The 18,890-nt window shown below is 39.1% G+C and overlaps 1 long non-coding RNA gene across 1 annotated transcript; it reads right to left on the bottom strand.

Annotated features, from left to right (window-relative positions):
• Positions 1-12,020: 12,020 nt before the first annotated feature.
• Positions 12,021-14,817, bottom strand: LOC107829651 (uncharacterized). The gene is made up of 4 exons (XR_001657986.2): positions 14,460-14,817; positions 14,274-14,373; positions 12,644-12,839; positions 12,021-12,554 (listed from the first exon to the last, which is right to left on the bottom strand). It is a non-coding gene; the product is annotated as an uncharacterized LOC107829651 (long non-coding RNA).
• Positions 14,818-18,890: the final 4,073 nt, after the last annotated feature.

The raw sequence follows: 18,890 nt of genomic DNA on the forward strand, positions 1-18,890 counted from the left end.
TTTATGAGCCTCAAGGCTACACCTATAGAATGTCGCTTCGACCCAAGGCGTAAGAGCCATTGTCGTAAGCCTGATGAGCCTCTGGGCCACATGCACAAAAGCTCACTTCGACCCAAGGCATAAGAGACATTATCGCCAACCTACAATAAGAGGTCACTTCGACCCAAGGCGTAAGAGCCATTGTCGCCAGCCTGATGAGCCTCAGGGCCACATGCACAAAAGGTCACTTCTACCCAAGGCGTAAAAGCCATTGTCACTAGCCTAATGAGCCCCAGGTCCATATCACGAATCTAAGGATTCCTATCAACTCAAAGGTTAACTGATCTGGCCAAAATCTCGACAAAAAGAAACCTGGAAGATACAAAAATCATGAGGTTTCCCCCTTATACATACATGTAATAAAATACAAGCTCCATTTACAGCATACTGTTAAAGCACTATATACAAAGACAAAGAAAGAAAATAAACCCCTTAGGTACTATGGCCCGATGGCCCTGTCCTCGCCACCTTTGGCATCGGACAAAAGGAACTTGGCATCGTACTCCTTTGCCTTGGCTTGCTCGATCTCTTTCGAAAGATCGAAACCCCTGGCATGAATTTCCTCAAGAGTTTCCCTCCAAGATTTGCACTTTGCATTCTCTTTACTGCTGCTCGCACGACCAATAGTTCTCCTCAACTTAGCTCTAGCAGCGGTAGCACTATTCAAATAGGCCGCCTCTTTCTGGTCCGCCATAGTACTGCTCATTATATCCTCGGCCCGAGAATTCACCACCTCAGCCTTCATCTTCGAAAGCTTGGACTCGAGCCTTGCGATCATGTTCGCTCGCGCAGAATCACTCGCACGAGAGATCCGGATTTGCATTTCAAGGGTGGAAGCTTTAGCCAAAGCAATCTCCTTGGCCACAACTTGGGCATCTACACGGGCCTGCAGCTCATTAAACTCACGTTTGGCCCGGCCAACTTCGCCTCAAAGTTTTTCCAGCTCCTCCGTTTTGCTCTCCAACTGAAATATCAAAACATTAATTTCCAAAAATGAAAGGAGGAGCATATGTCGACATGTAATACAAGATACCTATCTCTCGAGGTAGCTCTCGTGGCTCCAGCTTCGATCCGCCTCACATCGCAAGGATACCAGCTCGCTTTCCATTTTTTCACAAAGAAGCTTAAGGGACTTCTCCCTATCTGAAGCTTTCCACAACCTAGGCCCATAGGAAAGAAACTCAAATTTGAGCATGTCAAAGGCATGCGAAAGAAAATTCAATGAGAAATGAAGAGTGTGAAACCGAAATAATCCTATGCCAGTTACCAAAGCTTACCGTAAAGCCGAGCCGCTGAGCCTCACCAAAGGCTGAGCTAATGTCTGATGGCTTAATGTTCCCCGAAGTGCCTTTGGTAGGAAAATAAGAAGGTACCACGTGCTCCTCACTCTTTGAAGCACCCATAGCAGAAACGGGGAATGTTCTTTCAAGAACGGAGGCCTCCGAAACCGGATAATCGGTCGAATCGCCTCTTTTGAACCTCTGAGAAGGACTCGCCCTGTTGCGAGCCTCCTCACACCTCGGAGATCCTTTTCGTTTATCATCGACCCTGAGGTCGATAGTCTCTCCTCATCCCCCAGAGGGCATGGCCTCATCTGAGAAAAATCTCCAATACCTGCGCCAGCTAAAGTAGTACGCTAAAAAGAATGGTACCATTCTAGGGAAATAATCCACCAAGCTCCTACCATGATGATTTGCCTCCCATATCCCCTTGGACAGGTCTCGCCACCTGCGCTTATCATAGGTCAAACAAGCAGCCAGCTTACGAGATCACTCGTCCAAATCTGGGACATCGTTCGGCAACCAAGGAGCTGCTACAAAGAAATGGAACAGAAAAATATCGTTATGGAGCCCGCCTCCAGACAAAGCTATAAAAATACAGGTATGACACTTACGTGTGTAATTCCATTTCTCAAGAAAGGGCAGAAACTCTCCAGGAATGATATCGATTGTTCGAGCTTGAATGAATCAGCTCATCCATCCTCAGTCTTTGTTCTCTTCACCGTCAACAATAGGAGACGGGTGGATCGATGCTGCAGAGTAATCAAACCCCAATAACGCAGCGGCCGATATAACCTCACGAGATGACTAAGGGAAAAATCGAGCCCGGCCTTCTCTGCAAAGTATCTTATCATCTGCAGTATCTTCCAAAGGGACGGGTGAGCATGTGCCAAGGTAACCTGATATCTCCGATAGAGCTCAAGCATGACCCGGTCGGGGGGACCCGATGTAAAAGTGTGCGTATACACGCTCAAAAACCCCTTGACGTAGGTCATGTTGCTCTCCTCAGAGGAAGGTACTTGCAGCACTACTCCATCTCCCCATCCATAGTCTTTTCTGATCATTTCGAGGTGTTCCTCTCCTACTGATGAGATGAACCTCGACGCATGCTCCCGATGTCCTTGAATGTTGGGAGGTCTCTCCAACATAAAGTCTCTCCTCGAGACAAAGCACCTCGAGGCCCGCTCTCTAGGCACCGACAGTGTACCATCGACTGGACGCGGAACAGAGGCAGAACTTCTCTCTCCTTGATAGGCGGATGTCGACATAGCATTCGTGGCTACGATAAAATAAGAGGAGGAGGATATAGATTTGGGAAAATATTTTGAGTTGGAACGACGGGAGAACTAGTACAAAGCACCAAGTTCTATGGAAGAAATACTTACTCAGAATAGCAGAATCTCCACTGGGGAAGCAAGTGAATGAATATATAGGGGCAAAGCAGTGGTTGCTCGCTTACCCAGAGGGCCAATTAATTCTCGCCATGGTAAAGTCACTTTTTCCTTGGGAAATGTACTGGCAGGACCACCCGGGATAAACCCTGGGGCTCCCTTTATCAGATAAAATGAATGTTGCTACCCCACGAAAGTCGAGAGGTATCGAGACCTCGTGGCTTTTTGCTGTCACAAGCATCGGCCCCAAAGAAGCTATCAACCTAACTTTGATTTAGGACCCGATTTCAAGGGTCCCAATCATTCCAAGTAGTGGCCCCAATAAAAAGTTAGTATTGAAATTCAAAGATTAACTCTGCAAGAGCAGCGAGATATAAAGAACGGAAAGACTTGGGGCAGAAAAATCCTTTTGCATTACCAATAATATATTTACAAGGGACGTCTTTACAAGACTCATTCCCCTGGGAATACATGCACAGAAAGAAAAAAGGAAAAAAGCAAAAGCGACACAAGGCCTACTCTTTATTGCCACTATCCTCCAACCATCTCTAGGATCCTCATCTAGAGAGATCAAAAGTGCCAACTTTCTCTCCGCCACTAGGGACTCCTCAATCTTGGTTGAAAGATCGACACCTCTGGTTCCGACCCCCTCCAAGGCTTCCCTCCTCGCCTTCGCTCTAGCATGCTCGATAGCCCAGGCCAGTTTCAGCTCAGCCCCTATCGATATCTTACGGGCTATTAATTCACTGTGGCTGCATCCTGTAGATAAGTGGGAACCTTTCCTTCAATCTAGAACTTGACCGTAGTCAGCATAGCAACCTCTTTTAGAGCATTTTGGAGAGGATCATGGGTCGATGCCAACTCTGAGGCCGCCACCCTGTTTCGTTCTTTCAGCCCGAGGATCTTCACATCCTTTTGCCGGATTAGCGAATCCCTTTGACCGATCTGCGAAGGGAATGGTAATCTAGTTAGTAACAAATTATGGGAATGAAGGATGGACTCATGCATAACAAAATACCTACTCAGCAAGAGCAGCTTTTTCTCGGAGTGCTCCCTCCAAAGTAGCCTAGAGCTAGCCTGACTCTTTCTCATTTTGGGTAGAGTGAGTCTCTGACTCTCGCAGTCCCAAGGTCAGCCTCTCAAGCTCCTTTTCACGGCACGAAAGCTCCTCATTAAGCCTGGAAAGGGCATGATCATGTATCTCCTTACACTACAGAAAAATAGAAGAGTTAAAAGAACAGAGAAAAATGCTCGAGACTAAAGGAAATATACATAAAATAGCTATCACCTGCTGCATGAACCTCTCCGCCACCTTGACAGAGTCGGGAGCATCAAGATCGACGTTCTCACTAACATCGTCAAGGATGTTTCCAAGCGCGCCTCCCCTCTTGAGAGGATCCTCGACTTTGGAGGTATTCGCATCCTAAGCATCCCTTACTCCCCTGACGAGAACGGAGGGCCCAAACTGAAACCATCTATGTCATTGATGTCTCTGACGGGCAAACCCTAAAAAGCTCCGGGTCCCAACCCTTCAAGATCAGCGGCAACGATCCCCCTAGCGAAAACTGCACCAAATCCGGTCATGGGATCCGGGACAACATTGACACCCTCCTTGAGGGTCTTCGATTCACGGGACCGACCCGAGTCGGTCGTTCCCGATTCAGCAGCCTTTTGTCGAGGCACCTGTGAGGCTCCTGCACCCGACATCGTCCTCCACGCCAACCGGCACTCACCCTCATCATCATCATTATCCTCATCCTCAGCGCCAGGGCTTGCTCTAGAAGTTGAAGCCGAGGTCCTAGTAACAGCTCGAGGCTCGCGTGACTTAGGTTTCTTTGTCATGGGAGGATCAGTAGACGCCTTACCTTTCCTTTTCTTATCCTTGGCGGGCTCCGAAGTCCCCACCTCACCACTAGAGGGTGGCCTTATCTGCATATTCTCACCAAGGCCTGCACGAGTGCAGTGACTGTGACTTATTAGCACAAAGGATACGGGGGAAAACATAAATCTAAGGCATGGGTGGAAAGGAAGCTTTACCATGATTCTTGGCCACCCACCACTTCTTAGCCAGGTCAGGCCAAGACCGAACAAGATATGGGAATGCAGTGTCCAATCGCTCGATCCATCCCGGCAGATTCGAGACCACTTTGGGATACCAAGCGGTAGATGTAGAAACCCAAAAGGAGGTCATTTCTCTGGAAAGAAGGAAAGAAAATCACACAACGTATCAGAGGGAAAAAATGCTTACATTGTATGTTCCACTTCTCCGAGATAGGCATCCTCCCGACCAGAATGATGTCCGAGGTCTTCACCCAGACGAATCTACTTATCCACCCTCGATCCTTCTCCTCGTCGGTGCTCGAGAAAAATGATTTTTTGGATCGGTGGTGAAGCCTAATCAAACCTCAATAAAATCGAGGGTTGTACAACCTAATCAAATGGTCGAGAGTAAAGGTCTCTCCCTCAACCCCATTGGAGAAATGGCGGAGCATCAAAACTATACTCTAGAAAGAAGGATAGATTTGATCGAACATCACTTGATACTTGTCACAAAAATTGAGGATAATCGGATCTATCTCCGGGGGAGAGGATTTAGAAGGATCGACAGGACCCAAAGTGAATGGGTAAGTGTATACATGAAGGAATCTAGCCTTGTAATCCGTTATACTCTCATCAAGGATGGGAATCTCTACCTCCACTACCTCTCTCCATCGGCAGTCTTTCTTTACCGACCCTATGTTGTCACAACACTAATGTACCGGGACACGTGTTTACATCGGCCCGGTGTAGATGAGGGATTGTCGACAGTGATGTCCTTCGACATATCAAGCTTGGTGGGAGTACATTGTCCCATGGTGGGTATCACTTTTGGTTTCCCTTTAGAGGTTCGAGATGAAAAGGCAGCCTCGTCTTTCCGAGGAACCACTTTGGAAGTTCTAGCCATGGTGATGGCGAAATTTCTCTAAGAAAGTAAGGAGAAAGGATGCAAGTAGGGATGGGTCTGGCTTTGCAAATCTGAAGTAGTTGGGAAAGTAAGAATTATCCAACAATTGGTGCATTTATTGGAGTCGTATGAGAAGCGTAAGGGACGGACTAGTAGTGGTTCGTGGGCTTCTCGATAGTCGCATTTGACAGCGAACCTTGCGCAATATTTTGGGCATGGCATTTAATGCTCTGATAGGCTGACGTCACAATGATAATGCCCTCGGAATAGAAGCTCATAACCATTTCCTATTGCTTTGTTCTAGGAAACACGAGGACTATCTTTATACAATAAAATCGGAGGGTCCAATTTCTCGCCAATAAGACACTATGGAAGATCACTTCGAAGGCTCGAGGTCGTAGCTGAGTATCCTCCCTCGAGGGTTGTTGACGCCCGGTCTTGGGGCATTGATGATTACGGCAATGGTAGAAATGGGGAGCTCCCAAGGTACACGGCAAGGATTGACAGAGTCTAGTGAGCTACTCTAAACCCGAATCAGGGTGTCATCTGGCTGTCCCATCTATACTTCTTTGCCATTCATGTATTTTGTACTATGTTGGGATTCCCTTCCTTTATAAAAGGGATCCTTGTCATTTTGTAAACCCATGTTGCTTCAGCTGCTCCACACGAAATATACAAGAAACATTAACTTTGCTCTCTTACATACTCTCTTGATACTATTGCTTTCATTTATTATCTTCATGTTTGTTCATCATTTATTGCGTATCATTAGCCATAAAGAGCTTTCATTAATTTTACTCCAACTGTAGCCATACTTCGACCCCCTTCGATAGCTCCCCGTCGAGCTTCGGAATCAACCTCGAGGCCCCCGAATCGACAAGCTCGAGGCCCCAATAATTAGCCTATCGGTTTGATTATCATCCTATCCTTAACTCTCATTTCATTTCTAAGTCTCACATACATAGCATCAACTGCTTAACAACTAGAATAAAAATAGATCACATAGTTTTAGAGTCCCATAATCAAATTAATTGTTATTTCTATTTTCATGGTAAACAAAGGTTCTACGGGCTTTTCTTTTCTGACCATCGTACATTATTGGGGTATTATTGTTACGCCACATGTTTTTGTACGTAAGAGTACGTCATAAGTCATTGATGTCAGCTCAGAAAAAATCATCTTTGAAAAGTTTATAAAGTAAGTCAATCATGTTATAAATATTTAAGATCATGAATAACAAGTACCAAGATGTTTGGAAGGCTTAGAAGCTAAACAAATTGAAGAAGATAAGTTTTGTCGAAAGTTGACAAGTTTGGTATTACACCCTGTGCGTCCTTAGGTGATGTATAATGAATATGAGACTTGTTAATCATGATTTTAATGAGTTTAAAGTCATAATATGACTATATATGATGTTTTGACATAAAATATAAAGTTTGGGAAAAATTGGATTTAACTTACGAAAAAATCGAGTTAAGATTTGTCTTGTAATGAGCCATTTTGAGAAATTAAATCCATAAGTTTTATGATGTCAGTTTAGGACATATCTACACCAAAATGAAGTTCTTTGAACCTAGTTTCCAATGGTCCAAACCATTTATTCATACGACATAGGGATAGAGAAATATGAATTTTTAAAATAGGGTCGCCAAGTCACGTTGCCGCACTTCAGAGAAACTGGCAGGTTTATAGGCCAGGTTGCGATGTAGTTTTCTCCCAAAATGTTACGAGTTACAAGGATATATTTATATGGTATTAAATCTCCATGTGTCTAGTTTCTAATGCTTAAAATCATTTGTCAATACAATATCATAGTAGAGAGATACAAGTGTCCGAAATTGCACTGCTCAAGCTGCCAAGCAAGCAGCTTACCCATCTGTTTGGAGAATTGATGTGGTGGTCTTATTCCCTTATATCTCGTCAAAGATACAGATGTTACTCACTCCAAAAACACTCTCAAACTCTCTCAAACCCTCCCTATCATATACCAAAATCTCAAGAATCAAACTCAAAGAAATTCAACTCAAATCATCAGGAAAGGTGTTAAAGACTACAAGAAAATGCTTCTATGATGTTGTGGTGTGATTGAAGGCTATTGTGAGCTAAGTTGAGATAGAGTTTAGAGTTGTAGATATTGTACAAGGTATGTATAATACCTTTTTGATTGTGCCTAAGTTTAATCTTGTGTTGGTTGTGTTTTTTGAATGAAAAATCATAAGATAGCACTTGAAAGAACATGGGATATGGTTGTCTTTTTGGTAGGACTATTTTGTGGCTAAATATATGATTTGTGGTGGCTGGAAATTATGAGAAATAATTTGATAATGTTGTGGCTGATGTTGTTAAGCTTTTCTAGATGTTAATTAAGTTGATTGAAGAAGAAGAAGAAGAAGAAAAGATGAAAACAAGTGATTGACAATAAAAATTAAGGTGCTAAATTGTCACAATCCTAGTTCTCCCTCCCTGAACTGTCGTGACGGCACCTAGTCTCTATGACTAGGTAAGCCTAATAATTTGCGAAAAAGAAAATGAAATACAAAACTGGCAAGTTATGAGTAAGAACATAAATAAGAGTTTAAAGATTCCACTGGTCATATACAATACATACTCTCATAACAGAATCAAACTCCCAAAACCCGGAATCTTATGAAATCACAAGTTGTAGAATAACTACATAGTGTTCTAACTCCAGAATGTCTAATCAAAAGTAAATACAGTAAGTCTAAAGCTAAAGGGAAGAATAGAGAGGGACTCCTAGGTCTGCGGACGCGGCAGATATACCTTGAAGTCTCTAATATCGCCCGCCTCACTAATAGAACGGCTAAGCAGAAGAACCTGGATCTGCACACGAAAAACATGTGCAGGAAAGGACATGAGTACATCACAGTGGTACCCAGTAAGTGCCAAGCCTAACCTCGGTCGAGTAGTGATGAGGAAGGTTAGGGACCTATTGGTTATATACATAAAACAAGGCAAAACAGTATGAAATGTGACAGTATAATTAATGCACTAACAGTTAATAGAGAATAAAATCACAAGAAGAATGTAACTCAGTACACAGAGATAGAAACAGGGGGTCTCCCAGGATATCGTCCCGTAGTCCCAAACGTAAAAGTGCAGAGGATCTCCGGGAATACCAATCTGTAGTCCCAAAGTAAATATCCAGTACAGGAGAATCTCCCCGGTGTCGTCCCGTAGTCCCAAATATAAACGTGTAGGGGGATCTCCTGTAATACCGATCCGTAGTCTCAAAGTAAACATACAGGGGGATTTCCCGGGATATCGCCCCGTAGTCCCAAAGAAACAAACAACAGTATCAAGAAAAAAATCTACAGTTCTATTCGTGAATAAACAGGAATTCTACTCTAAATATGCTGCACAGAATACAAGTAAGCAGTTAAAGCAGGTAAGACAATTAAAACACATAAGCATGTTTTTCCTAAGCTAAACAAGAGGCTTCAAGTACAAGTATTGCTCAATTACAAGGAAAACACAGATATTTACCATGTGTACGCACTCTTCACCACGCGTACACGGCACTCATATAACAACAATACCAAAATCCTAAGAGGAGTTCCCCACATAAGGTTAGGCAAGTCACTTACCTCGTACCGGCTCAAAATCAATTCGAAATCACGCTCTTCCCATGAGTATCCAACTCCGGGTGGCCCAAATCTAATCAAATTAATATTATAACGTAAATACAAGTATAAACAACTAATTTAGCTAATGAAATCGAAGCTAAGGCCAGAAAATAGAAAAATGCCCAAAAATCCTCCCCAGGCCCATGTCTCAAAATCGAGTAAAAGTTACATATTATGAACCCCCATTCACTCACGATTTCACTCGTACCAAAATTATCCAAATCTGATGTCAAAATCCCAATCAAAACTCGAAATCTTAGTTGAAGAACTCTATTTCATTTTTCCCAATTTTTCACCCCAAATCCAAAATTAAATGATAAAATTAATGATAGATTAGTGGGATATAACCAAAATCAAGTCTTAAATCATTACCCAATTGATATATCTAAAAATCCCTCAAAACCTCGTCCAAATCCGAGCTCCCAAATTCTAGTTTTGATAAAAATGACTAACCCTCGATTTTGAAACTTTATAATCTGCCCAGGTAAATCCTTCTTCGCAAACAAGGAAGGCCCCTCACATTCGCAAAGCACAACTTGACTTGGCCCAGAATTCCTTCATCACAAACGCGATAGCCACTCTCTCACTCCTACGCGAACGCGGGACCCTCTTTGCAAACGCATAGGCATAGGACCTCTCAGCTTCGCGAACGCGGGACCAACATCGTGAACGCAAAGCATTAAATTCCCACCTGCCCCAGCTTCTTTTCGTGAACGCGAGACCCCACTCGCGAATGCGAAGAAGGAAACCAGAACTGGAAACTTCTGCAATTTCTACAATCTTCTTCTTAAGTCTAAAGGTCTGTTAACCACCCGAAATGAACCCGAGGCCCCCGGGACCTCAACCAAACATATCAACAAGTCCTAAAACACCATACGAACGTATTTCAACCCTCGAATCTTATCAAACAATGCTAAAACCACGAATCACTCTCCAATCCAAACCTAAAGAACTTGAAATTTCAAGAATCCTGCAACCGATGCCGAAACCAACCAAAGCAAGTCTGATGGACCCCAAATTTTGCAAACAAGTCACATTCAACACTACAGAGTTATTCCAACTTTCAGAATCGGATTTCAAACCCGATATCAAAATCTCACCATCGATCCGAAAACTTCAAAAATTCAACTTTCGGCATTTCAAGCGTAAATAAGCTACAGACCTCCAAAACGCAATCCGAACATGCCCTAAGCCCGAAATCACTCAACAAAGCTAACGGAATCTATAGAATTCCATTCCGAGACCGTTTTCACACTGTTCCGACTAAGGTCCAAATTCTAAAGTTTAAGCTCTCATTTAGGGACTAAGTGTCCCAAAACACTCCGAAACTCAAAACGAATCTTTCTGGCAACTCACAATAGCAGAAACTAACACGGGAAAAAGCAGTTAATAGGGGATCGGGGTGTTAATTCTTAAAACGATGGCCGAGTCGTTACATAAACGTATGGGGCTATTTTGGAAGGCATTTTGTGGAGGTTTTAAACTAGAAATAATATGGTACATATAAGTATGATGTTCTGAAGGTTGTAAACTAATTTATGGAATAAGATTGATTCAATTTATATCTTGTTATGAGTAAAAACGATCTTGCCGCTAAATATGATTGTTAAGATAATCGGAGAAAGTCATATTGGATTATATTATTGTTGTTGTTATTGTTGGTTATAGTTGTTGTTGTTGGGCTGTTGATGACCCTTAATGGTCTTTGGGATATTAAAAATAGGGGAGTTGCTGCCCGATTTTTCTTATATCATATAACTAGCCAAATACGATGGTACGATATTATATGTTAACAGCAATATTATTTCACTTGTTGTAGATGCAAGAAGTTGTGTTGAGCTTGGTTGAGAGATAAGAAAGAGATCATACAGGTATGTTAAGGCTAACCCTTTTTTCTTTTGGCATGATCCAAGTAACGGCACGTAAACGTAATGTCATTCCATAAAGTGTTCTACTCTTAGTAGTTAAGGATGTCTACGTTATTCATTCCTATAGAGTGTAATTCAAAGCATGTCTAAGTATGTTCCTAAGTCTTTATTGAGGTATTTGATAAAGATGTTAATGTTTATAATATAGTGATACATGCATCTTCATTTACCATCGTGCTACGGCCGGTTGGGCAGACATGCATCTTCATTTACCACCGTGCTACGGCCGGTTGGGCAGACATGTATATTCATTTACCACCGTGCTACGACGGGTCGGGCAGTAATGCATTTACTACCGGGCTACGGTCGGTCGGGCAGTTACCATCGGTTGGGCAATTATATATCATTATTTACCACCAGTTGCACTACAAGAAAACTAGCCTTTAGAGACGATAAAAATGGTCCCAAAAAGTCCAATTCTGGTCTCAAAAGATCAGTAGGGACCAGTAAAATCTGGTCGCCACCGGTCGCTATAGGCTCCCTCGCTAAAAAGCAATAAGGACGACTGTAGTGACTGGTCGTTAATGAGTTTTACCGACTAGCAATATTCTGGTCTCTAAAACACATTTAAGGACCATATTTCTGGCCTTTAGACAAAGACTCATCTGGCGCCTAAATATATTTAGTGACCAAAAATTATGGTCCTTAAAGATCTTTAAGGACTAAAAGTCTATTTGCTAATTCTCTAATATCCAATTTATTAACATAATATTATACAATTTGAAACAAAAATAATTAGCTTAATACAGACAAAATTATCAGTAACATCAAGCTTTCATAAATGCACATTAAGATTAATCATACAGACCTGTAGATTTTATTAACATGTCAACAAGGAGGGGGACATATACCTTACCTCCTACATATTTCTGAATTTAGACTTTACATAGTATAACCATCTAAATATTCTCGCTATACCAGTCTGTCTAATACACTCCAAAGTGAGTAATTCAACTAATATAAGTTGAAAAAATTAGTTTGAAGGCAAAAATTAGATCAACCGACAACTAACTGTAAATGAATAACTCAGTTCTGTAGCAATAAGGAAAAAGAGTTGGACAAATTGTGTATTAGCTTTTGTTTGCAGGAAAAATGTCTAGTATAAGAGGTCGGTTCTGTTGTTGTGGTTTGATCCCCTTCAGCCAAATCTTTTTTTTCTACCATGAAATTGTCTTGATTTTATATTCAACAAATCTTTATTTCTGCATCCACTACGCCCTGAAAACTTCACTTGGTATCAATCTCAACTTTTGTTAAAACTGAGTACGTCAAGTCGTTGAACTCAATGGAGATTGAATCTCTACAGCAGTGTCTAAAACTGTGCACAGCTGAAACAAACTAAAGTTAAACACTATCAAGCTACTAGCCTTCAATTGCATTAATTTTCAAACTCTACCCTAATATTTCGGCTTAGTACCTCTTGGCGCAGTTGTTAAACTTTGTACAGCCTCTGAGGGAGCAAATTTCTGCTAGTGTAGCATCTTCATATGGACTCTGTTAGTCGAAAAAAATTGTTGTTGACGGTATTCTTCATATCTTCATTAAGGTTAAAAAATTTTGCACTTTATGTTCAACTTCTTGCTATTTGAATATACTTGGTCCTTCACCTTGTACTTGCACATATTAACACCACATCAGAATAACATATAAGTACCTGCAATGTCCAAATTATCCATTTCTCTAGCAAGAATACATTTAACTTACCAAGAATGAGCCACATATTTACTATCTTTTAAAGCAGCATGTTCATATCATTCAAGAAAGTAATTTCCTTACACAGAGAATCATATAAATGAAATCAAGACATTCTGAACAATGACATAGCAGCTCAAATAGAGAAAAAGATTTCTTTTCTAGCACTGCTCAAATACTACACTTCCTAACTAATAATTTAGTAATTTATGATAAATGAGGTATATAACTTATTCACAAACTTTAATATCACTCAAGTCATGACAAATAACAGTATTCTACACTTTAATGATATTATTTTGGGGGGAAAAGGTACAGTTGCTCAGCCTAATTTAACCACATACTCATATGTTTGCTCCTAATATTCCCCAAGAAGTCAAAAAAGTCAAACAAGGTGAAGGATAACAATAGCTAATCCTGAAATATAGCAACTGATATTGAAAAATATATTAGCAACCAAAATCATGATTTCATTAGCAGCTAAGAAATATAACTAGAGATACACCAAATACATACATACATGATCCAAGAAAAGAATGGTGAAACTAAGAATTTCTACATAACTTACCACCAACGAGATTTCCTTCACAAGAATATTATACATTTCTATGGATAGAAGATTATAAAAATCCTGGGATAATGCAAATGTTAAATCTAAGATGAGAAAATAGATACAAGTTAACTCAAAGGGAATATCGTGGCCAAACACAAAGAATATTTTAATCAACTGATCAAACATAACCCTCACAATTAGAACAAAGTATAATATAGTATATTATTTTTACGAAGAAAAATCAAAAGAAATCAGAACTTAGTAAGGGGCCCTCTAACTCTGCTGTCTACTCACCTACTTAGAGATATAAACAATTAAATGAACAGGATAAATTTTAGATACTGTGCTACATCTTTTTATAGCCCCTGGAAAATAATCTCATTCTTGGTACAAGTTTTGAAGTTCAAAATTCCTAATTTAATTACTAACACCCTTATTTCACTACATAAATTATATAATATTCTTTTATCTTGTCGCTTTACTAGTACCCATCACATTTAACACCGTAAAAAGTAAACAAATATCCTCCAGAGACCCTTCCAAAATTATTATGTCATAAACTGATATTGACATTTAAAATTCAAATTCATGAAACAGTATCCTTATCATTACATTTGGATTCACTAAGATGTTAGATGTGATAATATGTAACAACTCATATGGAATTTATACATTGACAGTAAAGAGCGAAAAAGAATAAAACAAGCAAATAAACAAAAAATTTAAAATTTAACAATCAAAAAATAAAACTTTGTAATCACACTATAACGTCATAAAAAATATCTTGGAATGAAATCACTACCTCGTTGTCAATAATGAGAAAAATTTACTTCGTTGGACAATGTTTATTGAGGAATCCCAAAATATTTCTGGAGTTCAAGCCCTAGCTAGACCTGTTGTAACTTTTGGAGAAGAATCGAACCAAACATTAAAAAATAACCAGATAAATCATTATAGAATGTATATAAAAGAATAATTTTTGACATACCCAAAATCAGCCCACAAAGCTTGTACCAGATTTAGGAACAACGCAATATTCGACAACAGCTATGTAGTAGGAAGAACATCCATACTCAGTCCAACGGCTACCCATGTCTCTCCAACAATAGAAGAAGAAATCGGAAGAACGAAATCTTTAGAGATGATTTTGGTGATCTTACGGGTTTTGAGAGACGAGTCTAAGGTTTTTAAGGCTTTAAGAAGGAGAGACGGAGTTTTGAGAGAGCTGACTTCTAGCAACAGAGTTGTTATCTTTTTAATTTCAGAGTTTTCATTTTTGTTTATTTCATATTTTTAAGGCAAAGATAGTGACGCTCAATAACAGTATTAAGGACCAGAATTCAACTATTTTAGTGGCCGGATTTAGTCCGTTTCGCTAATTAAAAGGCAAAATAGAGAACTAGGGACCAGGAATAAATATCATCCATATATGTAGACTTTTAGGGACGAGATTTATCTCCCGTCACTATATTTTGTTCGCTAATAAGCCTTTTTCTTGTAGTGTTGGGCAGTTATGCATTTACCACCGAGCTATGGCCGGTCGGGCACCACTGATCAGTTGGATAGTCATGCATCAATATGGATAATTGTTCCAAAGAGTTTATATATATACATATAAGTATAACAAGTATGCATATATGGTAGTACTTCAGAGGTTCAGGTGATTCTTATTTCTCTTTTATTAATGTTGACTCATTATTATGTTTCAGTTCTGCCTTACGTACTCAGTACATTATTCGTACTGATGTCCTTTTTATTATGGACGCTGAATTCATGCATGCAGATATAGGTAATCAATTTGACTAGCCCTCATAGTCGACGAGGTTAGCATTCAGCGAAGGATTGGTAAGACTTCACTTCATTCGGAGTCCAGCCGAGTCTATAAGTCATCATGGCAGAGTTATGCTACAAACTTATGGGTAGGTCGGGGCCCTGTCCCATTTGATGTCAAATAAACTTAAAGGCTTTGTAGACATATAGGTTCATTATGTACAGTATGTCAGAGGCTTTGACGACCTATATATATTCTTGTGTTAAGTACGATGGTTCGCTGATATAGTGTTTGCTCACTTACAGTTGTACAGTATGAGTTGTGGTCATGTTGGCCTATGATAGTTACAAAAGGAATGAGTTCAGCCAACTCGACCTATGTATGTTCTAATTTTGGTAGAACGATCATGAGTTACAAAGTGGTTCGCTCGGGCCAGCACGGCACCAGATGCCAGCCACGCCTCCCCAGGTTTTGGGCATGACAATTATCACTTTTAGCCCGCGCCAGAAACTATTTATGTCTGGTAGTCGAAAAAGTGTATAAAATTTGTATAATTTTATATATAACATACAAAATGTATATATGTATAAATTTTATATATTTTTCGGCTATTATTTTTATCGCAGCTATGCCGTGTTATTTTTCCTACATTTTTATTATTTTCTGTTTTTCTGGTGTTCTTTCACCAGCAACTATACATCTATTGGATGCTAGTAAGGGTTTAATCTCTCCACAAATTCAATCAGTCGTACCAAAGTAAATAGAGATATTATAACGTAAAAACTTTTAACTTTCAATATATTGCTTCTTGTTAATTAGACTAGCCTCTATAATTTACAACATTGTGTAAGTACTATTATATTCATCAGCTCATGAATAAAAGAGTATCCTATATATGAATAATTATATAGTCGAGTTTCTTTGTTCTGATTTGACTTAAAAGTTTTTGACAGCACGAGTGTTTCTGTAGCTCGTGCAATAAATATATAGTTTAGCCTTTAATTAATACAAACCAGTTAAATAGAACAAAAGTAGGAAAAGAAAAGGAAGAAGAAGAAGAAAAGGAATTGTCAAAACTATCTAAAAAGATACTGATTTTCCTTGAAATGCTAAAAGGCAAGTAGGCATAATATATTGAATTGAAGTGCCAAGGCTCACACATTAATGGACGAGCCAATACTTTTGCGAAAATTGCCAATCCCAAGGAGAAATCACTCCCTTTTTTTTTCTATATATTTTTATATTTATGAAGTATTTGGTTGATCAAGCTTCATTATTGATGCTAGCTTTCCTGCCATCTCCTTCTAGAATTTTTGCTTTTTTGTTTTTTCTGTTATGTAATTTTTGAAAAAGAAGGCACACAAAGGCTAGGCCTAGTGAATAGTGATTTATAAAGTAGGCAGCGAGTTATAAGGTTTTAAGTTTAAATTCTTTTAAAGATAAAATACTAGGTTACTTTTTTTAATATATTTAAATTTTGATAAACAAAATTACTCGATTATGTACTATTAAGAAATAATAAATATGTAATAATTAATGGAGAAACGCATAAGTTGACCTAAACATCAATCTTACTTAAAAGAAATTGGAAAAGCTACGAGAGGAGCCTCATCTACATCTACTGCACAAATAATGCCAATATAAATGTTATCACCTACGTCCCTCCTGCCTGGCATGTATATCTTCCCATGCTTAGTTGCTTGCTTTCCTCACTAAGCGACACTGTTATTTCAATATCATGTCCATGTATATATCTCTAAACTACAATATCTTTTGACTCATTTTTAATAGCATAGTGTCAACCTATATTTTCATTGTTCGGAAACTAATTAACAATGGACGTGACAAATTATTTGTTGGATTTAATTACATTTTATGATCGTGCTACTTGAAAAGAATGAGCGGTTGTTAGGTGATTTGAAATTTTTCCTCTCTATAAATTCATAATCAAGGGAACAAGCTGATAGAACGTTATTATTGTTTCATAAAAATGATTAATCATGAATTATTAGAGTGGGCGAACGTGTACTTTCGCTTTCTACTTTTCTTTTTATTTTTGAGAGGGTATGATGTATACTATCACGGTCCAAAGCTAAAATATCCTGCTCAGGACAGCAATTATCCATGATTAGATTTCAAATTCTAATTACCCAAAGAAAGCAAGTATTGGCCATGCGGAAAAATTACTCTAGGCGTTAGATTAGAATTTAAAAAACGATGTAGTTCCGCTTCGATTCTATTTTGTTGTTTGGTTAAGGTAGAGTTTCTCTAATTCTTACACAATTACACTGACGTAAAAACACAAGTGAGATTAGTATTCAGTATGCAGCCAATAGCCATATAATGTCACCTAAATTACAAGACCTACATAGTTTTTTGTATATGTTGATGCACGTTAATCAAAATAGATAACGCGTAATTAATCATAAACGGAGAATTTATAGATACGTTTTTGTAGCGGAAGCACTATGATTGATTGAACTGTGATTAGAATCACTAATCGGTAATGGTTCTCACGGTATATCGGACGAACCCTTATATCATAGTTTAAACCATAATTTGAGAAAAGAGAGGTGAAAATGATGAGGGTTATCTCTCGTATATTTTAGTTGTGCACTATAAATATACTTACGAAGAAATTAGCAGTAATTAATTTGAAATTAATATATTGTTCCTACTGGCCTTTTAGAGCAATTTTATTGGTGGATTCAAATTCCAACAATATAAATTACTCCCTCCGGTCCAAAATAAGTGATTTTTTGGTTGTTTTCACACATATTAAGAAATTCACCTTTTAACATTAATTAGCAATGAAATTGACCATATTAACATTTACTATCTCTTCACATAAACACTCCTAACACATACTCCAACATTAATTACTCCAAGGATAATGTAGGAAAAAAATAATTAATTCATTCTTAAAATTTGAAAAAAATTATTTATTTTAGACCACAAGAAAAAAAAAACCAAAAAATCACTTATTTTGGACCGGAGGGAGTAACAATTACTCTTATATGCATAGATGAAGAATGAAATAATTAAATCTAATTGAGGCATCACATTGAAGCGTCTGAAAAAGGAGTGGCAGTTAAGACAGAAATTAAGGCAGAGCTGAATGTCCGGCCGCCGAAAACCTTATCTGTTACACATAATTTGACCACCGATGACGATGATTGCCACATAATAATGAGTAGCCGCGGCGTACAAGTGTTGCGCAGAAGGCCTTCCACCTGGTACAAAAAAGCGGAGGACTTGCGTTTCTCTGGGTACTTGCAATTTTGTTGAACAGTTGCAGGCGTCATTAAGGAATACAGTTTGGATTTACATGGAGTGTTCTACTTCTTTGGGTTTATCCACATTGGTTACATTATAAAATTAGTACAAAAACTCTCCCTTTGCATAGTCACATAGGACGTTGGGAAGTTACAATTAAGCATTCCTATGCAGCTACGTACGCTCATTAACTCAAGATATAGAAAGATGTGTTGTTCCCTCTTCTTTTCTTGTGAGAATTTTTTTTTTTAAAAAAAAAGCAAAATACAGATAGACACTGAAGCTTTGCTTAACTGTCAGTTTGACACTTAAACTTATCTAGTGGCCAGATAAACATCTTTTCTTGGCAAAAGTGTCTCGTGAGCCCCTCAA

This window comes from Nicotiana tabacum, chromosome 10 (genome assembly GCF_000715075.1).
Source record: "Nicotiana tabacum cultivar K326 chromosome 10, ASM71507v2, whole genome shotgun sequence".
NCBI lineage: Eukaryota > Viridiplantae > Streptophyta > Magnoliopsida > Solanales > Solanaceae > Nicotiana > Nicotiana tabacum.